The following is a 23,777-nucleotide window of genomic DNA, read 5'->3' on the forward strand; positions in this document are numbered from 1 at the left end:
CCTGGATCGAACCCGCAGTGTAGGTATGTGCCCTGACTGGGAATCAAACCCAAGACATGCCAGTGCACCGGACAACACTCCAACCAATGGAACCAGAATGCAGTTGGCGCCCTCTTTTAAAACAATCCAAAACAGTAGGTGTGGTTATACTCTGTGTGCTTCTTGAAGTTAGAGACCGATCGTCTTTATCAACCCCACATGCACCTTAGCAAGGACCGTGTTGACTAGAATGAGATGAATTCTAATCCCAAAACATCATGACATTTTATGTACAGGTTACTGGTACCTGAACAAAAACAGAAAAGAAAAAAAGGGGATGGGGGGAAGGGCAGAGGAAAGCCTCAGAGTTTGAGTCGTCGATAAAGTAATGAGAAATGAAGCTGAGAAAACATTACAGGATTTAAAAGGTAAGCCAGAATTCAAAATTAGATCGTCTTACATGACGTTCATTTGTAGGACTCTTTTGTAATCCCCGTTGCAAAAGGGTTTACTGTACTTGCAGAAGACTGCGTGGTTTGCACATCTTCAGGTTACCTAATAATTGTTTTGGAAACAAGTGACACCCTTGGCACTCTTTCGTCAACAGAACCATAGTAACTTAAAGTAATCCAATCCAGCCAGCCCAGATGGAGCAACAAGGACTGAATTTACTCTCCAGCTAAAACAACTAAAACCAGGCAAAATAAATAAAACGGCAGCAGCCCAGGACACTTGTCCATAAGGGAAAAGAAAGATGTGAGGTGAGCATCATGATTGGTTCAGTTTACTGTCGAGAGAGAGTTGCCAGGCTACCATATTGAGAGGGGGAATCCAACAAGAACTAGGCAGATTCCCTGAGTTGAGAAGGTAGAAGTAGAAGACCAAGAAAGCCAAAGCAGATGAAGCTGGGGGTAGAGTACCGGAGAGAAGAGCTATACAGAGAAAGAGGGAGCTCTGGAAACCTGCAGGTCTTGCTCTAGTCTTCAGTGGATTAGCTCATGAATGTGAGGAAGGTACCCAAGGCCAGGGAAAGAACCACCCATACAGAGAGAGAGAAGAAATACCAGAGCTTGCAATAGATAGGGAATTCCTGTTCCCACAAGCCAGAGTAAAAAGTATAGAACAAGGAATAGGCCTTGATCCTGGTACCCTGGCTGGAGAATCTCATAATTCATTACTCAAAAGATCTTGCCTCAGAAGTGGGATAAAATTAACCCTAGAGGAAATGCTGCTCTGGTCCTACCTAACACCTAAAAGCCAGCCCCAAAAGGTTCAAACCCTCTCCAAGAACAGAGTGTCCCAAAACAAAGGACAAGAATACTTACAGGAAATCAAAAATATCCAGCACCTAACAAGGTGGAACTCACAATGCCTAACACCCAATCAAAAATTATTAGGCATGCAAAAAAGAAGCAGGAAAGAATGACCCATAATGAGAAATATCAATCGAGAGTTGCAGAAACAATAGAAGTAGTAAACAAGGACATTAAAAAACAATTATTATGTTCTCTATGCCCAAGAAAGTAGAGGAAAGATTGAGCATATTAAGTAGAGATGTAGAAAATCGGTCTTTTAAAAAAACTGGTATCCACTTATTGCATTATTTTGAGGTAAGATGGAATAAGGCATAAAAATAATTAGCATAGTGCCTGCCACATGATAAGATTTATTAAATGGTAGCTATTATAAGTGTTAGTCTCTTCTTGCAGAGACTCTGAGGACAAAAGCACGATCCTATGCCTTCAAGCTTGAATTTTGGTAAAGAACTTGTCCTAAAATCTTTGACACTCATATGAACCCGTGAAGTTACTTTATTCTGGGAGGAGTGTTTATCAGGATGGGCTAAGTTATGACACAGTAAGAAATACCACACTATCTTAAGACAACAGTTTATTTCTTGTCTGTGGCGCAAATAAATTGCAGGTTATTAGGCTCTCTGCTCATAAAGGTCACAGGGGGGATCCCTTGTGATCCAGGCTTCCTTGATAGCTGAGGCTGGGAACAGAAAGCACAGTGAGCCACACACTGGCTCTTAACCCATACATCACTTCTGTGCCCATTTCATTAGCTAAAGTGTCATATAAAGCAAGTGGATGAAGTGTAATCCTACCATATGCTGCAAACAGGATAACTAAATATTTATGAACAACCCCAATGACTCACGACAACCTCAATGGACCTTCTGGTTGGGCTGGATAAATCTAAAATCCCACTCTGGCATGAAGAGATTTAGTTAAGTCTAACAGGCCAGACTACCCTACAGGACTTCATAGAAGTTTATCTTTGTCACGCCCAGAATTGCATCTCTGAAGACAACATGTCTTTTAGACCACTTCCCTGAAAATCACTGTTGGTTCTTGGAAGATACTGTGCAAGATGTTTTGTGGAGCTGAGATGCTGGCTGGAAGTGAAGCATCTTGTCTCTGGAAGAGGGATCCTGACTTGTGTGGACTAGATCATGCGTGCCTGGTCTTATCCAGAACCTTCCTACTGTTATGTAACCTAGTATCAGATTACTGGGTGCTGATGGCTTGTTGAGCAAGTTCAAGGTCTTGGCGTTAAGGAGCAAGGTCTTTTCTCAGCTTTCACAATCTCATGCCCTCCTGGGGGTTTTTTTCCCACCTATTTTGTAGTTTTTCTTGGCATATTTCACTGATTCAAAGCCCTCTTTCATTTTTCACTCCATCCTTTCTCCTTAGCAGACCAGGAACCTAGGAGTCATTCTTAACTTCTTCCCACACCCAATCCAACACTAACTTCTAGCAAGTTTATTTATTTATTTTTTAAATATATCTTTATTGATTTCAGAGAGAGGAAAGGAGAGAGAGAGAGAGAGAGACATCAATGATGAGAGAGTCATTGATCGGCTGCAGCCTGCAACCCGGGCATGTGCCCTGACTGGGAATAGAACCCAGATCACCTGGATCCTAGGTTGACTCTCAACCGCTGAGCCACACCCGGCCGGGCAAGTTTACCTTCCTAATAGCTTTAAATCCATCATCTTTTTTATCTCCTTCTCTACTTGACACTGTCCTAATCCAGGCCATCACCACCTTACCTGGGAGGCATAACAACCTGCCACCTGGAATTCTCTGGTCTGCTTCCCACCCACCACCCTCCCAAGCATCCCACATGTTGGTCAGAACGAAGATTTGAAAATACAACACTATGTCAGACACCCCCATGTTTCTCTCCCTGAGCCCCACACCAACTGATTCCAGTCCTTTCCATTACCCCTTACAGTAATCAGGACAAAGACTGAAGTCTTTATCCTGGCATCTAATGCCTGGCTGTCCTTGGCGAACTTCACCACCCTCATCTCCTCCTACTGTCCCTTCTTTCTCTACTTTGGCCACCCTGGCTTGCTTTCAGTTCCTCAAAGAAGACTGTTTCTGGGCTTCCCTTGCACAAATTGCTGCTTCTGCTGGCTATGGTTGCCCACACAACCCCTCCTTCTGCTTTGTAGTTGTCACCTCCTCATAAAAACCTTTATTGACCCTCAGACTAAATCAGCCCCTTGTCATATGCTTCGCCCCCATGGGATCTTATCACAAGTATAACTGAATACTTAATTGTAGAATTATCATGTAGTATCTACCTCTCTCTCTTAAATGTCATTCTCGCCTTTTCCTATTCCCTTCCTCTGTTCTAACACCTCACAGTGCTTTGCTCAAAACAGATGCTCATGAGCTATTTGCTGAATGTCTAAAGACAAGACATGATTAGCTAGCTATTTCAAAAGGAGACTGTAAATGGCTATTACAACGGTCCTGACCAGGTGAGCTCTAGGAATAGAAGTATGAAAAGTGGAATACATGAAACAGGGCTTTGGGTGCTCAGGACGCTGTAGGCCTTAGGGAAGCCATGCATGCAAGCTGGACAGAGAGGCAGAAACCGGTTTCTCATTCCTCCCCGGGCTACTCCCTGGGCCGGAGTAGAGGGGGCCACATAAATAACTACAAGGGACAATAGGAGCCCAGGACTCCAGTGGCGACCAGCAACACAGGGCTGGTGGCCCACTGTGGGACTGAATGCCTCTGTTGAGAACAAGGCAGAGCAGAGGCTGGGAGGCAAACCTACAATGCCCAGTGCATTTGAAGGAGGGAATCTGAAAGCACTTGAACAGGAAAGCTGGACATAGCTGGAGGCAGACTCTTTCTTTTCATCCTCACCTGAGGATGTTTATATTGATTTTAGAGAGAGAGACATAAATATGAGAAAGAAACAGATCAACTGCCTCTAGCACCCACCTCGATCTGGGATCGAACCCACGGCCTCGGTGTGACTGGGACGGGCCATTCCTCCAACCAGCTGAGCCACACCGGCCAGGGCAGAGACAGACTCACTTTTATTTTCCCTCCCTCACAATCAGCTTTTATTTTCAAAAATAATTATTTGACGAAATAGACAAGAAGCAGAACTGCTTTGCACTTAGGTTATTTTTCTAATGAGTTTAAAGGAAGCTAGAACCTCACTTATTAAGTCTAATTGGGAGGAAGGTCAATCTAAGTTCAGCTAAGACTATTTTTCAGAATACTTTTTTTAAAATTAGCATTATTGGGGACATAGAAGCTCTACAATTTTCTTTTGGGAAACTTATTCCCTTGGATGTTTTAAACATATTCCTTATAACTGTATTTAGCTATAACTTGCAGATTCCCCCGAAGAAGAGGTTAACAAAGTAAAGAGTGTTATCCCACCCAGTTTCCAGTTGTCTAAGTTACCTGGTATAAAGCAAACCCTGAATAAGCAGAATCCAATTGACTGTGGTTTTAACCAAACTCTGACAGTCATCATATTACCCCAGAAGACACTTGCAGTTTCTTGCAATGAGGGCCTCCCACATGAAAATGAGAGATCGGGTACTAGGTTTCCATAACCCAGAGGCACAGCACGCAAGCTACTCCTCTACCCTGCTCGGCTGTACAGCCCATCGGGCGGGCCGTGGAGCCTGACCTTTCACTCACGGTGACTTACAGTCACTCATTCCTGTTGCACATTCACTTCTGCTTAGATGGCAAAGCACCTGCCCCCGTTATCAAATTTTAGTTACTTTTTCCAGAGGCTCTCAGTTCTGGTCCAGGGTTCCTACTTTACTCCCGCAAGTCACTGGAACTCATATGTAAATTTAACACATACACATGAATTGTAAAATTCCTAGTCACCACTGTAGGTACAGATGGGATCACATAAACCTTACTATCCATAATATCAGCATTTCTCTAGGCTATTTTATAAATTGTGCTTTTAGAGAACAGTCCATGTAGATTTCTAGGTCACCTGCTCGTTAACTATTGAGTAAATATAATTGAGGTAGAAGATGGATTATATCTCAAGTCCCATCAGTTGGTCAAGTCTTGGACTGAATCCATTCTAACTTCCCAGAGATAAGGTTTAGTTAAACTCCGCAGGGTTACAACATGCTTTATGCACAGTGTGAATTTTTTAATGGTGATAAGAGTTAGAATAATAAAATCACCTACTTGGTCAGTAACCCCATTTCATTAACCACAGTGACTCAGCCAAATTATACTGAGGCAGAATAGCCTCCTCTCAGTGTGACCTGCAATCTGCTTCTATTTACAAAACCAGAGGCAGCACATGTAGGAATCCTGTCGTTAATTAGGCCACCCTGTCGTAATCATGGCCGTCACACAGACATGTCCAGAATGGTAATTATTCTGAACCATTCATTATAGCTCGACAAACTACACTATCCAGAGCCACGAAGGGTCTTGGAATATTGCTTGTAAACTTAATCTATGGTTTTAATCTCTCTGCGCCCCATTTTCCTCATCTGTAAAACAAAGCTAATAATAATAATACCTACTTTATAGGGTTGTTGTGAGGATTCGGGGTTAAACTACGTTAGGCGCTGGGACAGTACCTGGCCCATGGCGGGCACTATGTAATGTTTGCAGTTATCATAAGAGTTCCTGGGGAAACGTCCAGTCCTCAGAAAGGAAGGCTTTATTTGATCCAGCTACCAATCCCTCTTGTTTTCACAGAGCAGAATCAATACATGTGTTGTTTGAGAATCACAGGCTTCCCCAGATCCAACCCCTACAAGTTTTCCTTTCCAAATTACAAATTTGCAGACAGTTATCTTTTGCTGACTGTACAGATGGTCCCAGACTTATGATGGTTCAACTCACAGTTTTTTTTACTTTATGGTGCTTGTGCAAGCAATATGCACTCAGCTGAAACCATGCTTACATGTTGAATTGTGATCTTTTCCCAGGCTCATGGATGAGGTGTGATAGTCTCTCACGCTGCTGTGCAGTGGCAGGAAGGCACGGCTCCCAACCGGGAGCTCACCAGGGTAAACAACCACTACTCTGCCGTGTACTGTGTTGCCAGCGTTCTGGGGGTATTGTCTCCTAAACAGGTTGAAGGTAGGCTAGGGTAAACCATGACGCTCAGTAGGTTCCGTGTATTAAATGCAATTTCTACCTAATCGTAGGTTTATCAGAGTGTAACAGCCCCATCGTTTGTCAAGGAGCATCTGTTCTTTTATTTAGTCATGAAAATCTTTTAAGGAGTACCTCCTAACTTTTTGGAGTCAGAGAATCTGATGAAACTCTAGACTCTCTCCTTGGGGGGGAAGTGCATGTAAAAGTTTACATTCAATTTCAGGGGGTTCATAATGCCCTCTGAGGTCATTCATGGACCCCAGATTAAGACTTATAGTTTGAGAACATGACTTGGAAGATAGCCAAACTGGATCTTGTTTTTTCACAATTTCTGCAAGACGAGAAAGCAACACATATTTGCACATTGTAAAGGAAGGATTAATTACTCTAAACCAGCTAAGTACTTTCCAGTAAAGACTTTGATGATGATGCAGGAGGGGGAAAATGAAGAGAATATGAGGAGGAGGAGTCATTTGAAATGGATAAAGGTGGGTAAACTAAAGGTGTACTTTTACCTTCGAGCGAGCCAAGTATGCAGCAGCGCTTTGAAACTGGGAGGACTGTATGGCCGTTATTATAGCAACTCTGGAGGCAGTTTGAGTAGCTGATTGTATCTAAAGCTTCCTTTTAAACCTCAAACAGGTAAATTATTATCACTGGGGCTCTTCACGCCTGTTCAAGGATTCAGACACAAAAGAAATGTTAATTATGGGAACTGAGCTGTGAATTCTGAGTGACCCTAGGGACAAAATGATTATCTGGTGGTCTTATGTTGCTGAACATTTATTGGAGGGTTTTAAGATCACATTAACTGGTTTTCACCGTAAGTGCTCCACCTGGGGAAGCATTAAAGGCTCCTGATAAGGAGTGATTTCAGAGAAGTAATGACATCAGCTAGATCTTTGGGGTGAGTCAGGGGTACTGTGAGGAGAAAAGCCCAAGTGAGGTGGCTGCATCCAGCCAGGTGGTGTGATGGGCCTGCTGCAACCAAAAGCTGTCAACTGACTAGGGCTCACCAGGTCCCCTCTCATCACCTGTTTCCAACAGTCACCAGTACCAGAGACCAAGGAGGAAGAGTCATGTATTTACAATGAAGGTCATAGAATGAGGCCACAGGCCCACTTCCATTTCTGCCTCATTATGCTCTCAGATTGTACCCCTGCCTCTAAGAGCCAAACATCGTCTTGGGGTCTGCAAGGGTTGACCTACCCTTACCCACGCTCGCCTCTACTCGCTCAGCCTCTCCCATGTCCCCTCCCTCGCTCCGCCTCCATCTCCAAGGTCATCTCTCTGTTCTTGGACCATCTCAAGTTCATCCCAGGTGCAGAGCCTCTGTTCTTACTGTCCTCTCTGCTAGGAACGGCCCTTCTCTAGGTATCTGCATGGCTGTCTCACTCTTAGCTCCCATCTTAGCTCTGTTAGCAACTTTCTGTCCCCTGCGTTGTCACTCTCTTCCATATCCTTCTACAAAATTTTATTTATGGTGCTTATCACTATCTGAAATAATCTGCTGATTTGTTGTCTTCACATTGTTGATACTCCCCATTAGAATGTGAGCCCCATGAGAGTAGGCACCTCCTATGTCCTGACCCCTGCTATAGGCCCCAGGCTTACCACAGAAAAAGCACCTGATGTACATTTGCTGGCTAAAGGAATGAATGATCATCATAATAGCTACTATTTCTCGAGCACTTATTCTGTGCCTAGCACAGAGTTGTAGGTTTTTATAAATACTATCTCATTGAATTCTCACAGCGACCCTCCAGGGTAGGTATTTATCGCTTATCCCCATGGTACAGATTAGGTTGCAGAGAGGTTATGCAGCTCTCCCAATGTCAAAGCCAGCTTGCTCAGTGCATGATGAGCCCTCTCCATATAAGAAGGACATCAGGTGGATAAACTAAGCTAGCAAGTAACCAGGACCTGACTTGAACCCAGGCATGCTCGACTTCAACACTCATGCTCGAAGTCAGGAGGCAGCACACTTTTTCTAGAAAGGACCAAAGAGTAAATATGTTAAGACTTTGCAGGCCATATGACTCTACATGTAGCAACCACCTAACTCTGTGGGCTATGAAAGCAACCATAGACAAAACATTAATACATGGCTATGGCTGCATGCCAATAAAACTTTATTTACAAAACATGTGGTGGGCAGGATTTGGCCCAGGGGCCATAATTTGCAGATTCCTCCTTTATGTCATTATTCTATAGGTTGTGCTAAAAGGGATTTTTAAAAAACGAGAAAAGGAGAAGGGGAGTAAAAGAAAAGCATTAAAATGTGTGCTCAGTGCATGATGAGCCCTCCCCATATAAGAAGGACATCAGGTGGATAAACTAAGCTAAGCTAAAAAAGGCAAAATCAGCAATAAGTTGCTGGTAGGAATTATGACTCTACTGATTCAGCTTCTCCACTGGATTATAACTGTCAGTTAAGACTACAGTAGAGTTTAATTGAAATAAGGTGTTTCATTTTAACCAAAATTCCATTCATATTGTAATTACACAGGATTTCACACACCAACACCTAATCAGATCCACACAGCCTTCCATCCCAAGCAGGCCCCAAGAGGTCATTATTAAGGGACAAAGTTCATCAAGTCACTCTGACTGTTTCAAATCTTCCTCTTTCAAACTTTGAGCCTCAAAATTTATCTTTCCTTCTCAAGCAAAACGTATGAGTTATTGGCAGGAGGTGAAAGACAAGATACGAATCCGCAGGGTGGAGAAATCTCTGCAGCCTCACTGGGAAGGCGACCATGATTAGGTTCCATTGCTCAGTCATTCAGAGTGGCTCTGGGCACTGAATATCACAACCAAAGCGAAAGGTCAACTCCTAGGCCCTTGGGTTTGGGGTGGGAGGCAAAGGCTGAACTTTAGAAGGGGGGAGACAAGGGACAAAGGCGATGGTGTCTGTTGTGCTTGTCTGTGCACAAGCAACAGGCTGCTGTGGGCTGGAGCCTTGTGGGGGTAAGGCCGCCTCTCGGCATTGTTTTTCTCTCCTAGGTCACTAGAAACACATTAGATAAAACATTCATTTCTCTCCTACCCTGAAGAAAGAGTCCCTCTGGAAACAGCTCATGGTTCTTAACCCAATAGGCACATTTTCCTCAATTTGTATGCAATTTTCTAAACACGGGCCCTAAATATTTGAGCAAGTGACAAAGATTAAACTTAAGTCAGGCTCCTGAACCTTCTCCTAGGCCCATTTATGCCCTTGGACTATGCACTTGTAAAATCCAGTTTTAGCAAAAACTGGAAGAGATGGTGCAGGAGTTGCCATGGACATCCAACACAGGGTCTTTCCCCTTGAGGACCCAAGAAAGGTAATCGAACCCTTGCACAATCCATGCCCCTGGAGGAGCAGTGCCCATAACTCACCCAGTAGGGGTTCCCTCAGTCTTGATTCCTCCTTGTTGTCATTTTTGTGCACAAGTAAACCTGAAACAATGGTGTCTGCAAATCTGTGATTATTGGAAAATCTGTTTCTTTGCTAGGGAGAGGCAATCCCTTCAAGCATGTCAGTGCTGGCCTGATCAGAGAGGGGTTTGGAGAGGTGTTGGGATAAGGTAGATTCCTAGAGATAGCAGAGCAAGGCTGATAAAGTTAATGTTTTTCACAGAACTGATTTTCTCAGGGATGGGGGAGAAAAAAAGGGAACGAGTTTAATATTGAGTGTCTATTATGATCTAGGTGCTTTTATATACACTGAGTATTGGGTCCTATCAACAATAGGTAATGCTGACATTTTACAGATGAGGCTAGTAAGAATCTAACCAGACTTGATCTAATTCAGATTTCCAGGATGCAAATGGCATTTTCCCAATTGAATTATTTGTAAAAAATTATATATATATATTTATACTGCTAAACCTAATACAGTGCCTAGCATATTGTAGGAGTGCAATAAAATAGGATGACTTAACGGTTAATAAATAATGTGGTTTCTCAAAGTGGGGTTGATATCATCTGATCCAATAATTCTCAACCAGGGATGAGTTTGCTCCACAGAGGACCCTTGGAAATGTCTGAAGATATCTATAGTTGTCACAAAAGACGGGAGGGGTACTGCTGGCATCTAATGAGTAGAGGCCAGGATGCTGCTAAACATCCTACAAGGCACAGGACAGCTCCGCATAAAAAATGACCCATAACTTTAATAGTGCTGAGGCTGAGAAATTCTGATATAATCCAACATGTCTTACAGATGAGGCAGGCAACCATGACCCAGAGAGATAAAGAGACTTGCCCAGGCCCATACAACTGGTTGATGGCAAAGTTGTGTTGAGAAATATCCCCTGAAACCTTCTACAATGTTCTTATCAGACCTCAAGCTGCTGACCAGCCCGAGGGCTGCCTGCTACGAGAGAGATGGGTTCAGAGGAAAATGCTGTGTTGGCAATAACAGTCCAGGCAAGCTGAGCATAATTAGGTAAATTCAAGTGGACCAAGCTGTTGTTCCTCAGTCTCTGTCATCTCGATCAGTCAGGGGAGGTTCTAGAAAACAAGGAGACCAGCTTTGGGACTGAGTGCTTATCAAGTCGAAGAAAGACTCTTCTTTTAATAATTAAGTAGGCAAGTTAAACATATTAATGATCATGTGGTCATATTAAGTCAAGGTAGAAATGGCTAGCAACCGATTCTTTCCAAAACAGATGAGTTACTTGCATGATCCTTTTCATCAATGACAACTTTCTGGCTTCCTATGTGCCAAGAGATGTGCTGGGTTCCAGGGAGGAGATGGGCAGAAGGAGAACCGGATGTACCCTTGACCTCAAGTAGCTCTCAGCTCCAACACGGGGGTCTCCTTTGCAACCTCCGCTGCAGAGCAAAACTAACATTGCAAAATGGGAAAGCAAACCCCCGTACAGCTAATAGCTAAGCCTGGCACAAGCCGCTTAAAGAACTTTCAACACAGAAACACCCAGCTGCACCCCAAGAATTTGAACTTTCCCAGTTGTATTATTGGGATTTGGCCTGCCTGATGGGCATTTTTTCTCTCATCCATTAAGCTTCCTGGACCATATCTAAAATGACAGATAATCAGATGCAATATGGGACTTCATTGAATTATAGCTGACCATTTGACCCCAAAATCCCTTAACCTAAGCAGGTGGATGGAGGGTCCCTAAAAGACTACCCTAGACCAGGGCCGGGCATCTTGTCCAGCAGTCTCTCTGCTGCATCGAAGTGGAAGCTGGAGATCTGGGTTAACACAACTCTGAAGATTGACTTTTATCTTGAAATTTCAATGAAAAATTAAACATCCTGATAACACTGAGTACTAATGGCTTTTATTTCCATTGCAACTGCTTTCTGAGATGGATAATTCCCCTTTAGCTTTTCATGAGTTTGGCCCAGAAATCGGACACCCAAGGCATTAAACATACAGGAGCCTGGGACGCCAAGAACACTAATGTCTATTTAAGGAGCTGGCTGCCACAGCCGGCTGAGTGTCTTGGGGAAGTGAGTAGAATTTGAATATAGCAGCTCTGCCACTCTGTTGCACACTGGGAAATCAGACACTCAGAGAGACACCTCAGGGGCTCCCACTTGGGCTTGGACATGGGTGTTAACCTTGGTGACAAGCAGCTTGCTGGGCAATGCTTCCCAAGCTTTGAGCTATCACAGTGCAGAAAACTAAGGGATGCTAACTCTTTAATTCTGCCCAGCCATCATACTGAACTTATACTATACATCAATGGACAATCTAAAAACACCATTATTTGATAAGAGAAAGAATGCTTTAACATTTCAGGAAGAGGGAAGGACAGACTCTCGGGACAAAAGGAAGTTCTTCAAATTGCATACACATAGCTATAATCAAGACTTTGCTACTTTTCCTTAGTTCTTACATCCCCCTAGATTGGAAAAACTATCATAGACTAGCAGCCATCTGCAGTCTGGAAGGTGGGTACTGTGAGTAGCCACTGGAGTCTCCTGGAAAAGAATTAGGTTTGAGACCCAGAAGGTATTCCAGGGCAAGGACAGGGAAGGGGAAGGGCATGGAACTGGGGGTACAGGGGTTGCCCTGAGAATAAACCTCTTTGCTCTGTGGTGGCACTTTCCACACTGTAATGCTACACTGAGTAGCTTGTTTAATTACCCATCTCTTCCACTGGGCTTTGAGTTCCTTGAGAGTAGCCCCTTGTTGCCCTGAGTCATGGAGCCCATTAGATGTGGGGCAGGGATGGGATGGTGGTGTAATTAGCAGCCATTCGAGGGAGCAATGGCAAAGCACCAGGGACACACAGTGCTGCTTCACGAACCCATAAAATCTGAGGAGTAGAGGGCACATTTTCTATTACCTAATCATGCGTACCATTTCTGGCTGGTGTAGTGGTGGGGGCCCCAACTCCATCCGACCTGGCAGACTCACCCTGAGCATCATCCCACAAGATAATTAAAATGTGCCTCAAGGAGGGCACGATGGGGGTTGGATCTGCTGCTGCCCCAGGGGTGTGCCAGGGGACTGCTGGGCAAAGACTCAGCTCCTCTCCCGTGGTTCTCAGAGCTGTCTGGGCAGGAGCAGGGCTGGGGCGGGGAGCAGCCAGCCTCCTGCCTGCCTGCTGATTGATCCCCTTGGTTTTCCCATTGCCAACTCTGAAAAGAGCTCTCAGTCTCAAGGTTTTCAATTTTCCCAAGCCCTTGTTCCTCATAGGCACTTTTTGGAATTGACTCAGAAAAACAAACAAACAAACAAAAAATCATCCACAGTGTTAGCAGCAGCCCTGGGGTTAAGTTCCACGGCAACCACCCCTTCTCTACAGAGAAAGTCCCGCCTGCAGGGAAATGGATGTTGCTTTCCTTCAAGGCTCATGTTGGGTGGTTTTTTAGCCAACCTGGTTTCTGGCAGGATGTTGAAGCCTAATACACAGGCCAGCCTCAGCTAAACTTCCCACTAGACCCAGCAGCACTGGGTAGAAGCCAAGTGCAAATCTCACTAAGCAAGTGCACTGAGATGGGGAGGACAGGCAGGGAGACAGCTCCTGCCCCCCATGCTCTTGAAAGCCCAGGAGTGATGATGGAGTGTTTTCATTAGCACTGGCTCAGCATGCAACTGGCAGCCCCATAATATGCCTGAAATGCTGCTCAACCAGCTCCACATTGGTGGGATTAGCAAGACTGAGGGCTCTGGGAACTAAATGGCAAGGGTGGGGTTCCCATTGCAAATGTCCTGTCATTTTTCTTCTTATGAACTGTTGGAGAGATTTGCCTTGGGTTACAACTTGCTATTCAAAGTCTCTTTGGAAATGCTCTTGGTCTAATGTATTTTTTATTGCATGGAATCTCCGTTCCCTTCTCAATATGCAATCCTCTATGGTTCTCCCACCAAACAGTGGTTTTCAAATCCTGAGTTCGTGTGAAGACAGATGTGTGCATGAAAGTATAAATGTTACTGCCCGTCTTCCCCTCATGATGGATCCCTGGCTAAAACACTGACGCCCTTGGGAGGTTCTACTAAGCACTCTGGCCAGCAAGCAATAGGTGGGGATGGGCTAAAGGACACCTAAGGCCAGAGTGAGCCCCAGGTAGGGGCGAGAAGGTGGAAAGATGAAGATGGAAGTCCAGGGGACAGGGTCGCTCACAGGGCGAGGTCAGGGAGCATTGGAGGTGCTGACATCACCATTCCTTCGAGTGGCCGTTGCCGTTCTTCATTCTCTTCAGGCTTGGCCTCACCCCCTCTCAGAGCTTCTGGCTTTGCCTGGGGAAAATGCTAACAGGCACTTCACAAGAGTTGTCACCAAAGCCCTGGCCAGAGAGCTCACAAAAGACACTGTGTGCGACGCAAAGGGAACATGGTGCTCCTGGTGAGAGGCCGAGTGGGTGGGGAGGAGGCGGCCTTGGGAACATTCATGAGCAGCCAAGGAAGACAATGGGCTCATCCCCAAACCCTCAGCTTCCTGCTCCCCCCACCCAGCCTGCCTATTTTTGGAATTTCACGACTGAATATTTCCCCAGAGGTTAATCATCCTAGAAATGGATACACTTGTGGGGGAAGGACACAGCGAACCTGTTCCCTGCCCCCAGTCCCAGGCTTCGGGGTTTGCATTTGAGAGGAGCCACCCCAGGGGAGTGAGGCTGCTGGGCCCTGCGGAAGTGTAGGAAGGAGGTGCTGGGAGAAGGGGGTTCTAGGAGACAGAATGGCCACTTCTTCCTCTTGCCCTCATTGAGTTTGGAACCAGCCTCTTTCCATCAACGGGGACAACTGGGGAGGAAGAGCTCTGGACAGGGAGTCAGAAGGCCCTTGTTTAATTTGGCTCTATCTTGTGAGTGAAGAGAGTCATAAATGCCAGAGAAGAGCAACTCAGTCCTAGGAATCATTCATTCCAGCCCCCTCACCTTATACCCACAGACTCTGAGTCCCAGGGAGCTGCAGGCGCTTCGCCGGGGTTGTAGGTACTGAGCACCCGCTACGTTCTGGTCAAGGTGGCATATTAGGTGCTTACAAGTTGTTGATTCATCCAAGAGGCCTTTCTTGACTAGCTCCCCATCTCAGTTAGGTCCTTTTTCCCATCACAAATGAGGATGACCTATTAATTTGTGTGATTTTTTTAAATGCTGTCACCCCCCACCCCCATTCTACTCATTCTACTAGCGCAGGGAGCTTTCTCTGCCTCATCTCTCACTACATCCCAGTGCCTCACACACAGTAGGCACACAGCGAGATTTATTAAATTCAGACTCTCTAGTTTCAAAATTACCTCATGAGAGAAGTATCATGCCCATTTTACAGAGGAGGAAAGTGGAGCTTAGACAGTTTAAATAACAAGTGGAAAAAGCAAAATTCACCGGTGGATCTGAATGACCCTTTCCCCCATGCTGTATAGCTCTTCAAACAAAGACCATCAGACTTGAGGAATCGATTCCCTTAAGCTGAGGGCCTTGGATTAGACTTTTCTGGCAGTGATGCTCCAGGACCAGATACCTCAAGATCATACCCTGAGAAAGAAGGAATGGAGGGGCCACTCTAGGACTGAGAGCAGCTCAGAGCTGGGGTCCCCAGGCAGGTGCCTGGTCTTGCCAAGCCAGTTGCTAGACCGGAAAGATGAGAAGGAGAGATGAGAAGCTGAGGACCACACAGCAGTGAGGGGTTTCCCACTTAGCAACTGAGGAGACAAAGAAAGAATCAGGACTATCTGCCTGGCAGAAATATTAGAGGGGACCAATCAGCAGGAGGCAGTGAGTCCAAAGCTAAGGGTCTGGTATTTGGGAAGGGTAGGCTCCGAGCCTAGTCATGTTGGAAATTGAATTTCAGCTCATGCACTCACCAAAAGGCACATTAGTTACATTCTCTTAGCCTTAGTTAGCTCTTTAAAAACACAAGATGATGCTAACCACACTGCCTCACAGGAAGATAAGTGAAATATGCCAGGGAAAGCCCTCAGCACAGGGCCTGATCCACTGTGAGCCTCCAGCCGATGCAGCCTCCTCAAGTACTGCCTTCAAGGTTGAGACGAATTCCTTACTCAGAGCCCCTTTCAGGCTACAGGTGAGAACCCACATGTGGCTAAATCTGGCTACAAAGGGAGGAGAGAGGCCAATGGGGAAAGCAGATCCTGAGAGAGAGAGAACAGAACTCAGAACTGAAAGCATCCCAGGCCATCTGTGCCCACTTACTACCGTATCCTCAACGCCTTGCTCACACCCTGCCCCGTGGTTCCCGAGCAGTAGGCTCAGCTGACTAATTACTCGGGAAATCCAGTGGGGCCTCAGCAGAGAAAACTCCCCGGGGAAGCACAATGTAGTCAGCAGAGAGATGAAGCCTCCGTCCTGTGCAGAAGCTGTGCGACAGAGCCCTGGTCCCATCCCACCCAGCTAGGGAGGCAGGGATCGCCGGTACAGACACAGGGGGTTAAGACAGCATGGCTGCAAACACTGGGAACCGAGGCAGAGAAAGGAAGTACGGTTGGCATAGTTATTTCTTCACCTGAAATGCATAGGGGGAAAAATGGTTTTAAGAATACCAATTTACCATAAAAACATTTTCCATTTAATGTCAAAATAAAATTGTTTTCACTGTTTTTGCACCGTAGCCTTCCTTCCTAGGCCACCTCCAGCCAAGCCTAACAACTGGTGAAGGCTAATGCCTGGCTTTCATCTCTCACCTTCATTCTAGGTGATCAGGTACCTGCTGGCACCACAGGGTCCCAGCTTTCATCTGCCGTAAGGAAGTCCTTTGACATAAGGCTCTGTCGGCCCAACCCAAACGCGGACACCACCACTGAGTTGGGACTGTGCTGGTGATGGTAACCGACAACGCACACCAGACACGGGTCTCAAAGTGGGAGATGAATTCTCACAAACGAGGTGGCCAACCCGCTTCTTTTTTCTCTGCAGCCAACATCACAAGGCTTGGGGCCACCAGGCAGAGCCTTTGAACACCGTGTCCCATTTGCAGGTCAACCTTGATGATGTTTCAGGCTAAAGCCACTGGATTTCTCATAAAGTGCCCAAAGCCCTCTGAGGACTTTGGGATTCTGAGCCAGAAGGAAGGATGACATGGAAGCCAAGAGACCAGACATCGAGAAGGATTCCAAGGGGAGCAAAAGCACGCAGGCGTGAATGTTACGCCACTATCTGAGCTCATGCCTCTTTCCAGCTGCAGACAACACATGTCTTGGCTTGGTCTCCCTAAAGAATTCCAAGATTTCGAGTTCTTTTTCCTTCCTCTCCCTTCCTCTACGTTCCCTGCCCCTCTCCTGCTTTTTACTTTGCTGCCCCAGCCTTCCCCCGGCCCCCAACACTAGCCTCATTTCTAATGTCATGACATCCTAAGAAATTGGTCCTCCCCCACCCCACAAAAAAATATTTTTTATTACCTGTATGCTTGACTCTGTGGTGTCTGAGGAATTATTTCCAGTCAGTTGCTCAGCAAAGCTGATCGAAACCCTGGAGAAGGCAGCCCAGCCTGCGTGGGAGTGAATCAAAAGCTCCGCTGGGTGCCTGTTTGTAAGGCCGGAGGCTGAAGGACTTTGGGTGCTCGGCAGTAACCTCCGAGAAATTCCCTAGGCAGCAGCAAACTCTCCCAGCACAGTTTTGAAACACCCCAGCAGGAGGAAGCCTCTTTAATCAAATAATAACCAGCCCGAGATAAGGCCCTGCTAGGCCGAGCTGGGCCAGCCAATCACATGCTTCCTTCCGACTGCAAGGACAAACAGACCCAGCTTCTGGAGCGAGTTTCAGGGCTTGTTACAATTTAATGATGCTGCTGGTGGTGTCTTCTTGGCTGTGCCTGGTGGGGATTTTCTATCAGGGTGTGAAGCTCTGAGCTCAGGAATCTCATTCTCAGGGGGGGCGCCTGGCCCGGGGACCCAGCTCCCAGCCAGGATGCTGCGGCATTGGGCACTGCCCGGAGCTGTTGCTGCTGCCAGGAAGCCAAGCCTGAGTGGGGCTGAGTGGGGGCTGGGTCACCAGGGGGAGAGCACATTTGAGACCAGAGGTACAGCTCATTGACCGTGACCCTGAAAAGGTTGTGGAGACCCTAGGGACTTGCTCTCACGTGTTGGAGATGCCTAACACACACTTCCTATGGGTCCTTAATTGGCAGTGACTTTGAACTTCTCTAAATTCTTCATCCTTACCAAACGCCCTCCCCTCCGACGCTGTCAGTGCTGTTAGGCCACAGAAGTACAGCAAAAAGGATGGGTTCCAGGGGCTCGACAGGTCCGGGAGTGCACAATGGCCCTGTGTGTTTCTAGCCCTGTGACTATGAACATGTCACTTGGCTTCTTCCTCACTTGGCCCCATAGCTAAAGGATTAAAAGGAAGAACTCTGCCAGGTGCCTAAGAGGTTCTTATAGGCGAGGAGATGTAAACAAACCCTTACTGGGCCTGGATGTATAGAGGTCAAGATTTAAAGCAACTTACAAGAACCCCTTTGTTATGTGAATAACACTTAGTCGTGGGCAGAATCAATGTGAGGACATTTCATTACTCCCAAAAAGAAACCCCTTCTCATTAGCAGTCATTCCCCAATCCCCACCATCCCCCACCTCTGCCAGCTCCAGGCAGCCACCGATCTATTTTGTGTTTCTGGTGGATTTGCCTGTCCCAGACAGACATGCCATGCAAATAGAATCATGTACCATGTGGCCTTTGTGACTTGCTCCTTTCACTTAGCATAATGTTTTCAAGAGTCACTTCATTCCTTTTTATTGCTGAATAATGCTCCACTGTATGAATGAATATACCACAGTTTGTTCATCCATCCATCCATTGATGGAAATTTGGATCATTTCCACTTTTTTTGCTGTTATAAATAATGCTGCTGTGAACATTTGTGTATAAATGTCCTCTCCCTTTTATACTCAAATCCACAGCCCCATCGCAGGAAAGCAAGAAGGGAACAAAGCAGGTGAGAGAACTAGCCTTTGAAGGGCTTCCCTCCAGCCAGGAGTTAGATTATCACAGCAGCCGCTGAGTATGGGATTTGCAGGTTTTCACGATGCACAAAGCCCTGTCGCACATTCCCTCTCCTGGAATCCTCCCAACTCTAGGCACAGGGAGGTATTCTTTTTGTTGCTGTCCTAAAGATGAGATCAGAAGGAATAAGAAAGTTTGCATAACTTGCCAAAAGTCGGCCGGCCAAGACTCTTCACATGTAAAACAAGTCTTTATCCTACTATTACTACCCAGTCTTGGTTTCTCAAGTGCATAGTTCAAGGGAGAAAAAAAGAAGAAAGAGAGAAAGAAAGAAAGAAAGAGAGAGAGAGAGAGAGAGAGAGAGAGAGAGAGAGAGAGAGAGGGAAAGAGAGAGAGAAAGAGAGAGAGAAAGAGAGAAAGAAAGAAAAAAAGAAAGAAAGAAAGAAAGAAAGAAAGAAAGAAAGAAAGAAAGAAAGAAAGAAAGAAAGAAAGAAGAAAGAAAGAAAGAAAGAAAGAAAGAAAGAAAGAAAGAAAGAAAGAAAGAAAGAAAGAAAGAAAGAAAGAGCTTTATTATTCTTTATGGAGAAAATGGCAATGAGCGCCACAAGTAGTTGTTTTTGCCTGCATTTAAAAAAGATTGCATGTAAGGTTCAGAAGGATTGAACATCTAAAGGCGTGGCGCTGTTGGGGATGTAGAGCACAGCACAGGGAAGATAGTCAATAATATTGTAATAACTATGTGTGGTGCCAGGTGGGTACTAGAACTATCAGGGGAAACACTTTGCAAAGCATATGATTGTCTGACCACCATGCTGCAGACCTGAAACTAATACAAGATAATATTAAAGGCAAACTGTAATTGAAAAATAAAATTTTTGGAAAAGATAAGGCACGGAGCTAGTAAAGCAGCCACTGACAATTCAAAGGCAGATGTGTGTGATTCCCAAGCACAGCTAGATCAGTGTGATTTCCTCCCAGCATCTAACTGAGAGCAGTAAGGTCTTGGTTGTCCAGCTGGGAGGAAGGGTAACTTTTCAGGGGGTGCCACAGGTCAGGGTAGGTTTGGATGAAGAAGCCGCCATACACAGCAGGGAGGTGTGGAAGGGATTAGGGAACATGAAAGTCTGAAGATGCAGAGAAAAGAAGGCCATGAAGAGAAGAGCAGGAGAGAAAACAGAGGACGTGGGGAGAGTTCAGCTGAAAGGCTGGCACTTTCCCAGGAATGCTTCGTCCAAATCCTTGAGGTCACTTGATAAACAGTAGAAACAGATGTTCTGGGTGGAAAGGTGTGGGGAAAACATCAGCCAGGGGTGGCCAGTGTGGTGACAGAGCTCGAGCTTCTCGTCACCTGTCCAGCCAACTAAAGAGCTCAGCCCTGGTGGAGCAGCACCCAAGAGGGGAAGCAGGAGGGCACCGCTCTCCATGGGGAGAGACGAGGGCAAGCAGGCCAGGTGAGCACAGGCGATGGGCACGGCCACAGCTCACCTCTGAGGTAGAGATTCCAGTGCAAAGTGCTCCTCACCTGGGAGTGGGAACCTCAGACTAGACAGCAGGGACACAGGAGTTTCGAGGTCTGGAACCAGCCGGGCATCTCATGGCTCATAATTCTTAAGCATTGATCCCTGTAATCCATAATATTTGGAGCCTGGTAATATTCAGAAAGTAAAAAGTGCTTTCCCCCCAAATGGCTTATAAGGGAAAAAGGCAACTTTTAAAATTGCAGTCAGAAAAGTAAAGGAAGGGCCAAGCTATTGAATTCAAATGCCTTTCCTTCATTGTATGTACTTGTATAAACCCCAAGAGGCCAGAGCATTGGCATGAAACTGTGTTCGCCACCAGGGATAAAAACGCTCCTTGTTGATGAGTATATGTGCAGGGAATTTTATATAAATGGCATACTCTGAGGGAATTAACACAGATCTTGAGACATAACATCATTTAGTAATATTATGAACTGATGGCTGACAATATTAAAATTAAAAAGCCAGTCATTGGAACCTATAAAAGCCACAACCACCTCCAAACCAAGAGCCCATAAAAAGGCTGCAAGACATGTGTACGAGAGATGGATTTTGTATGTTTGCATGATGTTTATGGGTAGATGTACGTAAGAAAAGAGGAATACATGCATGTGAGTGTTAAAAAATTCAGGTAATAGTAATTTATTTCTACCCCAAAGAAGAAGAATTAAGCAATTTGAGAATTAAGGTTCCCTTTAGCCCTTTGTTATTGAGGCTAATTATTTAAGTAAGTATTTCTACTTTGATGTAGATTCTGAGCATATGAAATCGTCAGTGTTTTATGGTAGGATGCCAAATATCATTTCCCATGCAAAGTGTTCTGTGAAAGCAGAAAACACACAGCTAATAACATTTCTTAGTTTTTCTAATTGGACTGAAGAGTTTGGGGGCAGAAATCATGCTCTGGGGTTCTTTTCCTCCCCTCCACAATGCCTAGCGTCAATCATATGCTTGGTAACGGGACTATGGCTGCTGCTAGCTACGGGGCTAAGCACTTAATATAAAGTGTAGTTAAGTAACCTTGCAGAATAGATATCGTTATGCCCATTTTATAGATAAGAAAACTGAGCGAAGCTCGGGAAGTTCGAATGCGTGACAGTGGCGATTGTGGATACGCTCTAAAAGAAAAGGAGCTTTATCCTTCAGAGACACACGCTAAAATGTTCACCAGCGACATTTCAGAATCCCGACGTTATATAAACGGGGATCTGAAACCATACCCGAGTGGGAGGCGGAGTAAGCCAAAGATGGAACAAAACTGTCCGTGAGGCGATCATCGCTGAAGCTGGGTGATGACTACATTCACGGTTCATGACATGATCCATTATTCTATTTCCTCTTATATTTCTATTTTTTTCGTAATGAATGGAATGAAAAGACTTCCTTCCTATTCCTGTATTCGAATTTCAGAGCTTAGCAGATACGTGGGAGCTAAATGAATGGCCTTGCCCATTGCGTGTGCCTCACCGTGAGTGTTAGCAGGGTTCGGGCCGTTAGGGGTCCCACCCAAACCCACACGTGCCCCTATAGAGTAGCTTCTCTAAGTGATCCATCAGTCTACGAGACCCCTCAACATCATAAGCCAGGGGCCCACATAATCACTACCTGGCCTGGAGCCTAGGGCTTGGTGGGTACTCAGGGAACGGGGGGGAATCGACACGTGGGAGTGGGGGAGGGGGAAGTGACGCAGAGCTCCCAGCACTTAGGCCCATCGTGATGCCTAATGGGAGCACCCCGAGCATTCCTCCCGAGGCCCCCCCTTGAACCTCCAGCACACATTGTCCCTGACCATCTGGGACTGTGCCGTCACCCCCCGCTGATTCCTGCCTTTCCATTATTTAACGCTTATCTGCTTCCTCGGGTGTGCGTGTTTGGTCTTCTCAGCTGGACCATGAGCTCCCTGGGGATGGGAACAGTGTTCCTTGGGTCTCTGTCGCCTCCATGCCTAGCACAGAGCCTGGTACAAGGAGCCAGCTGTGCCAGCCAGCCAGCCTAATTTCACTATGAGGGTGTCTATGTGGGGAAGTGAAGGAAAAAGAATGTACTAGGGAACAAAGGGTGAGGGATGGGAAGACCCTGAGTGGGAGCCCCTGGCGTCATCTCTTACAGAACAGGACGGCAGTTCCCTTCTCATATGTGAACTTCTCTAACCTATAATATACAGTGGCAGAAGAAGGTGTTTGTTAAATACATTAAATGAATAAATAAAAGAATCACAAACAGCCATGTTTTTGGAGCCTGGCTCAGGCTCCACCTCTTCTGGAAGCCTCCTCTGACTATGTTGAGAATCACACCATTTTTCTTTTGGCACTCTTATATTTTTAACAAGTTTATATTGAGGACCTACTATGTGCCAGATCCCACACTCGGCCCTGGACTTAAAGAAGAGACCAAGGAAGGTCCTTGCCTTCAGGTAGCTCGCAATGTAGTTTAGCACATGCAAAGCATCAAGTCTGGGTTTCCAATGGCTTCCTGATGATAATTTTTTTTCTCCACAAAAAGCAAGGACATGCTGAGGAAGGGGACAGGCTGACGTGGCCTGAGCACCTAGTGATATGTGCTCATATCACTTTGACTTGTTATATGACATTACCCTAGCCGCGTGATATGTGATCTTCTGTAACAAAGTGGGTCTTCCTCCTCAAAGGTAGGTCATCAATGGGCAGGGGATGGGAGGGGACAGAGAAGAGATATGGAGCACAGGAGTCAGAACCCAGAAGTTGAAGGGGAGTGGGGAGCCATTTCCCATTGGAGGTGCGGGAAAGATGTGGAAAGCATAACCTGCTTGGAGTAAGGAAGCCAGGTTGCTTTCCTGAGCCCCTGTGATCTTAGACAGCACTTTCCTTCTCTTGGAAGTTTCCATATCAGAGAAGGCAACTGGTGGCCTAGATGACCTCCAAATCCCTTTATGTGCAAACATCTATGGTCCTTCCTAATTCACACAGCGTCTTCCCCCTTTACTTCTGTGGACCCCCCTTACAGAAAATGGCCACGGTGTTTCCATAAAGGTGGTCTCTGCGTAGAGGAGGGTCTATTAAACCTAAACTTTTACTTCTTAAAGAAAATCAGTGTGAAGGATGAAGGCACATAACAGAGCTCAGTGGTTTCTCTGTTCTATGCCTCCCAACTACCCACAGAGCCCTTCCTCTCTGGCTCCTCTCCATCCTAGAACCCTGCTATCAGTTGTTTTGGTTCTTCTCTTGCTCAAGTGACTCACCTGACTGGCTTTGAGGACGAAGCCAATTGTCTCCTGCAATCACCAAAGGCTTTGGCTTCTGGCCCCCTGGCCTCCCATAAAGCAGAAGCCAACAAGACTATCTTCTCAAGTGACGTTTCCCCCCATCAGATTGTTCCCCGTGGCTAAAGAAGATGGACTGAGCCAGGCAATGAATGCGTGAGCTGAAGGCACTCATTGAGCATTTGGCGCTCGTCCTACTGCTGTAAGTGGACTGGCAGAGGTCAAGGTTTCCTCCCCCACCCCAACCATGGCCCAATTGGG

General features: G+C 45.9%; 1 protein-coding gene across 2 annotated transcripts in view; it reads right to left on the bottom strand.

Annotated features, from left to right (window-relative positions):
• GPAM (glycerol-3-phosphate acyltransferase, mitochondrial) overlaps positions 1-23,561 on the bottom strand; it is a 56,262-nt gene extending 32,701 nt beyond the window's left edge. The window contains exon 1 of one of the 2 annotated variants that reach the window (XM_081158967.1): positions 23,496-23,561. The gene's annotated coding sequence lies outside the window, so the exon portion shown is untranslated. Of the gene's footprint in view, positions 1-17,215; positions 17,628-23,495 lie in introns of those variants that run through there. The other variant, XM_081158965.1, reaches the window with a different exon arrangement.
• Between the last annotated feature and the right edge of the window lie 216 nt (positions 23,562-23,777).

The sequence above is a fragment of the Miniopterus schreibersii genome (assembly GCF_964146895.1).
Source record: "Miniopterus schreibersii genome assembly, chromosome: 14".
NCBI lineage: Eukaryota > Metazoa > Chordata > Mammalia > Chiroptera > Miniopteridae > Miniopterus > Miniopterus schreibersii.